Source organism: Pelodiscus sinensis, unplaced genomic scaffold (assembly GCF_049634645.1).
Source record: "Pelodiscus sinensis isolate JC-2024 unplaced genomic scaffold, ASM4963464v1 ctg257, whole genome shotgun sequence".
Classification (NCBI taxonomy): Eukaryota; Metazoa; Chordata; order Testudines; family Trionychidae; genus Pelodiscus; species Pelodiscus sinensis.
Window position 1 is genome coordinate 62 of NW_027465907.1, and position 5,207 is coordinate 5,268.

Sequence of the window (5,207 nt, forward strand, 5' to 3'; positions counted from 1 at the left end):
GCCCCCCGACCCTCCAGGGAGCCGGCCCAGCCCCGGCCCCACGGCCACCCGGCCCCACGGCCCAGCCCCGGCCCCACGGCCGCCCGGCCCCACGGCCGCCCGGCCCCACGGCCCGGCCCCACGGCACGGCCGCCCGGCCCCACGGCCACCCGGCCCCACGGCCCCCCGGCCCCACGGCCCAGCCCCGGCCCCATGGCCACCCGGCCCCACGGCCCAGCCCCAGCCCCACGGCCCAGCCCCAGCCCCACGGCCCAGCCCCACGGCTGCCCGGCCCCACGGCCCCACAGCCCGGCCCCACGGCTGCCCGGCCCCACGGCCACCCGGCCCCACGGCCCAGCCCCGGCCCCACGGCACCCGGCCCCACGGCCCCACAGCCCGGCCCCACGGCTGCCCGGCCCCCACGGCCACCCGGCCCCACGGCCCAGCCCCAGCCCCACGGCCACCCGGCCCCACGGCCCAGCCCCGGCCCCACGGGCCGCCCGGCCCCACGGCCCAGCCCCAGCCCCACGGCCACCCGGCCCCACGGCCCAGCCCCAGCCCCACGGCCACCCGGCCCCACGGCCACCCGGCCCCACGGCCCCACAGCCCGGCCCCACGGCTGCCCGGCCCCACGGCCCAGCCCCACGGCCCGTCCATCCCCATCCCTGGCTCCGAGGGGGGCTGCACGGCCAGGGCTCTGGGCAGAGCTGCTTACCTGGGCGTCTCTCTCTCCTGCTCCGGGAAAGGCTCTGGCCCCGCTTCCCAGCTTAGCCCCACGGGGGGCCCCGTGCTCTGCAAGGAGACACTGGTGAGCGCCCCGTGCGAGGGCCAACCGGCCGGCTGCTTTCCCAGCACCCCCCCGCCAAGGCCAGAGGACAGCCGGGGCCCGGCCTTGCTCCTACTCCAGCCAGAGACCCGGCAGGAGCGGGGCCCAGCCACCCCCACCCTGCACCAGGCCTCACCTGCTCCCGGGCAGGGAGCCCGCGTCCGAACACGGCCTCGCAGTAGGGGCTGATGGGCTCCGTGGCGGGCTCTGTGGGCACAGACACAGCAGCAGAGGCAGTGAGCTGGGGAGCCCCTGCCACCCCTCCCTCCATGCACGGGTGCCACGGAGCCGGGGTGGGGTTCAGGATGCCCCGTGCAACATCCCGGATGCCAGCAGCCCTCACCAGGAGCCCAGCCCAGCCCGCGGGCAGCACAGCCTGGGCACAGCTGGGTAGCCCCTGCTAGGCAGAGAGCCAGGCACCCCGCCTCCAGCGGACGCTGACACCCTGGGAACGGATGCTGGGGGGCTGGCAGCTTCCAGCGCCAGAGCCAGCCACTGGCCCCCCAATATCCTCTGCTCTTGCACTGCCCCACCCCCACTGCCCCCCGGGCCCAGTCCTCACCCCCACTGCCCCCCCGGGCCCAGTCCTCACCCCGCTCTAGCACTAGCCCCACCCCCACTGCCCCCCCGGGCCCAGTCCTCACCCCGCTCTAACACTGCCCCACCCCCACTGCCCCCCCGGGCCCAGTCCTCACCCCGCTCTAACACTGCCCCACCCCCACTGCCCCCCGGGGCCCAGTCCTCACCCCGCTCTAACACTGCCCCACCCCCACTGCCCCCGGGGCCCAGTCCTCACCCCGCTCTAGCACTGCCCCACCCCCACTGCCCCCCCGGGCCCAGTCCTCACCCCCACTGCCCCCCCGGGCCCAGTCCTCACCCCGCTCTAGCACTGCCCCACCCCCACTGCCCCCCCGGGCCCAGTCCTCACCCCGCTCTAGCACTGCCCCACCCCCGTCCTTGTCACATTATTGCATTTTAAGGGAAGCAGCCGAGATCACTGCAGCACCCATGGGGGGTGTTTGCCCCAGAGTGTATTCAAAGGGGGCCACATGAGGTGTCAGAGCAACGCTCATACTGACTGTGTGTGCTCGTCCTGTGCTTGTACGACGGCCGTGTGGGGCTAGACGTGCTCTGCGCGCGTGGCCGAGCGACGGGGGGCGCGACGCTCAGCTAGCGGACGTGCTCTGTGCGTGTGGCCGAGCGACGGGGGCGCGACGCTCGGCCGGCGGACGTGCTGATGAGCGAGGTGCCAAGGACAATGGACCTCTAAACGCCACGTGGCCACTGGCCGTGTGACTCTCTCCAGCTTGGGAGAGCAGGGATGGGGATAAACTGCCCTGTGGCAGCCTCTAGTTTGGCTTCAGCTCAGTTCTTGACCCCAGATGCGGCCTTGCAGGGAACCATGAGCCGGAAGAACTGTGGCCCCATCCTGGCATAGGATGTGCACCAGAGACTTCTAAGCCAGCAGCTGTAACATCTCTGCTAGAGCCTGCCTCGAGAACTGGGAGATTTGGTGCATGTCACGTAGGACCCTTTAGCAACCTCACTCTCAGGCTCTTCTTTCTTGTAGTAAGAAACCTTTAGCTGGGGGATTCTAGAGGATTGGCTCAGCGTGGCCAGAGTGTAGATTGACCTGGGGTCTGAGGCTGGTTCCGTGGGGCTGGAGAACCCGTTGGGGGAAGGTGAGACTGGGTCCTAGAACCCCTCACCTGTGCTAGGCCCGGGGCTGATCGGGGCACGGAGGGAGCTGGGGTGCTGGAGGGTTTTGCTCGTGAGGCTTCCAGCTGGCCAAGCAGGCAGCTGACGCGCTGTGGGACGGGTTTGCTGCCTGTTTGGGAGGGTCTCCAGCCAAGGGCTGTACGGAGCCCAAGTCTGAGCAATTCGCCCTGAGCAGTGCCCAGACCCCGCCCGGCCCGTCACAAGACCCCAACCCCCACTCCTAGCACTGCCCGCCCCCGACTGTGTATGGGCTGCTCTGCTCTAGCAGTGCCCCAGCCCGTCTGGACTCCAAACCCTGCACCACCCCGTCCCGGGAGGAGCCAGACTGGCATGCAGAGCTCTCACCTGGCCGGCTGGCGGGTCTCTGGGGGATGGGGGGCAGGTCCAGGCCAGGCCGTCCGGGAGAGCTGGGAGAGCAGGAGACACGTCAGAGCCTGGGGCAGTGGGTCACCACCGGGCACCCTCCGGAGACCCCGCCTGGGTGCTGCCAGCTGTCTAATGACACCAACCCAAAGGCCCTTGCCCCGCCCCTTCTCTGAAGCCCCACCCCTCCCCCTCCCTGACCTGCTCACCCCCCACGCAATTCAGATTTCCCTTTCTGAAAGCAGGACACTGGCTTGAAATCAGGGCCACGAAGCCGACCCGCAGGGGAGCAGGAGCATGGGGGAGCCCCCGCCACAGGCTTTTACCCGTCAGAGGTGTCCTGAGCTCAGCCACCGACCCGTGGACCGTCCCTGCTGCGATTGTGGGCGTCCTGACCCAGCAAGGAGGCGGGGGGGGGGTCACAGGGCAATTGTAGGGGGCTGCAGTTCTTACTGCTGAGCGGGGGGTAGGGCTTCCTCCGAGCCGGGCAGCCAGAGAGCAGCGGGGGGAGCCCCGCTGGAAGGCAGAGCAGGCCAGAAGGAAGAATCTGCCGTTTTTCCACTCTACTTCTGGGCTGCTGCCTGCAGAGCCGGGCCCTCGGTCAGCAGCACTAAGGGTGGCAGGACTGCAGCCCCCCAGATAACCCCCTCCCCTGCAGCCCCTTGGCTCGGCCCGTGACGGACCCCCCCCCCGCGTTAGGAAGTGGACTCATGGACACGAATATCCGTAAGTCAAAGGCGCTTTGAGCCATGGGTCTGCAGACCCTCTGTGGCGTGCGCCGGTCGTGTGGAGGCCTGGCCCCGGGCGGGGACGCTTGGTGCCTCTCCAAGGGGGTGGGAGACAGGGAGCACCCGGGGTGCTACTGCAGCTCCTAGAGGAGCTGAGCCACCTTAAACCATCCTTTGGCCATAGTCTGAGCAGTGGCGGGAGGGAGGGGCCTCGCCTCCTCCCACAAGCAATAGGGAAGGAGCAGCCTGGCTCTTTCGGCTGGGCTGCCCCTGAGGGACGGGGCCAGGGACCCCGGGGGCAGAGCCCTGGTCCGGCGGGGCAGCTGGAAAGGGGAGCAGGGAGCTCACGTTTGCACTGAGGCTGGCCGAGCGCTTTGCTTTCTTTTGATTATTTGTAACCTACTTTGCTCTGCCGACTTCCGCCTGCGCCTAGCTCAGCCCCACGGCTTCCACCTAACAAACCCGCCTGGGTTGCGCTCAGACCGTGTAAGCGGCCGTCACCGGGGGCAAGCAGCGTGCACCCCCCTCCAGTGCCCAGGGGTCACCTAGATCCTTGGGGTCTGAGCCACCTGGGGGCGCTCTCAGGAGGCCGGGCCCTGACCTGCTCTCCCCATGCACCCGAAGTGGTTCAGTGTCGGGGGGCAGGGGACCTCAGCTCGGGGCCGTGGCTGGGGGAGACCGGGGAGCTGGCCCAGCAGGACCGGGCGGTGAGGAGCCCCAGAGAGCGGAAGGCGAGTGGCAGAGGCCACGTCAGCTCCCCCGAGGGGTCGTCTGTGACCGCCCCCGGCACACCCCCAACCTGAGACCCACGCCTGTCCCCTGCCAACGCTGCACGGAGCAGGGAGCACAGACCTCACCTTGCAGGGCACCTTCTCAGGGCTGGGAATGTAGCCTGGCCCAGCCCCACAGCTCCGAGCCCCCCCCCCCCGCGCTGGGACCCAGCCCCACAACTCAGAGCCCCCCCCGCGCTGGGACCCAGCCCCACAACTCAGAGCCCCCCCCCCCGCGCTGGGACCCAGCCCCAGAGCTCAGAGCCCCCCCCCCCCCCCCGCGCTGGGACCCAGCCCCACAACTCAGAGCCCCCCCCCCCGCGCTGGGACCCAGCCCCAGAGCTCAGAGCCCCCCCCCCCCCCCCACGCTGGGACCCAGCCCCAGAGCTCCGAGCCCCCCCTCCCCACGCTGGGACCCAGCCCCACAACTCAGAGCCCCCCCCGCGCTGGGACCCAGCCCCACAACTCAGAGCCCCCCCCCCCCGCGCTGGGACCCAGCCCCAGAGCTCAGAGCCCCCCCCCCCCGCGCTGGGACCCAGCCCCACAGCTCCGAGCCCACCCCCCCACGCTGGGACCCAGCCCCACAGCTCAGAGCCCACCCCCCCACGCTGGGACCCAGCTCTCCCAGGGTATGTCTACACTACCCCCCTGGTTCGAACTAGGAGGGTAATGTATGCATACCGAACTTGCTAATGAAGCCCGGGATTTGAATTTCCCAGGCTTCATTAGCATAAAGCCGGCGCCGCCATTTTTAAAAGCCGGCTAGTGCGAACCCCGTGGTGCGCGGCTGCACACGGCACGGGCTAGATAGCTCGGATTAGG

The 5,207-nt window shown here is 70.3% G+C and overlaps 1 long non-coding RNA gene across 1 annotated transcript; it reads right to left on the minus strand.

Moving 5' to 3' along the window:
- Positions 1–624: 624 nt before the first annotated feature.
- LOC142824426 (uncharacterized) lies at positions 625–2,935 on the minus strand. The gene is made up of 3 exons (XR_012899302.1): positions 2,870–2,935; positions 942–1,012; positions 625–771 (listed from the first exon to the last, which is right to left on the minus strand). It is a non-coding gene; the product is annotated as an uncharacterized LOC142824426 (long non-coding RNA).
- Between the last annotated feature and the right edge of the window lie 2,272 nt (positions 2,936–5,207).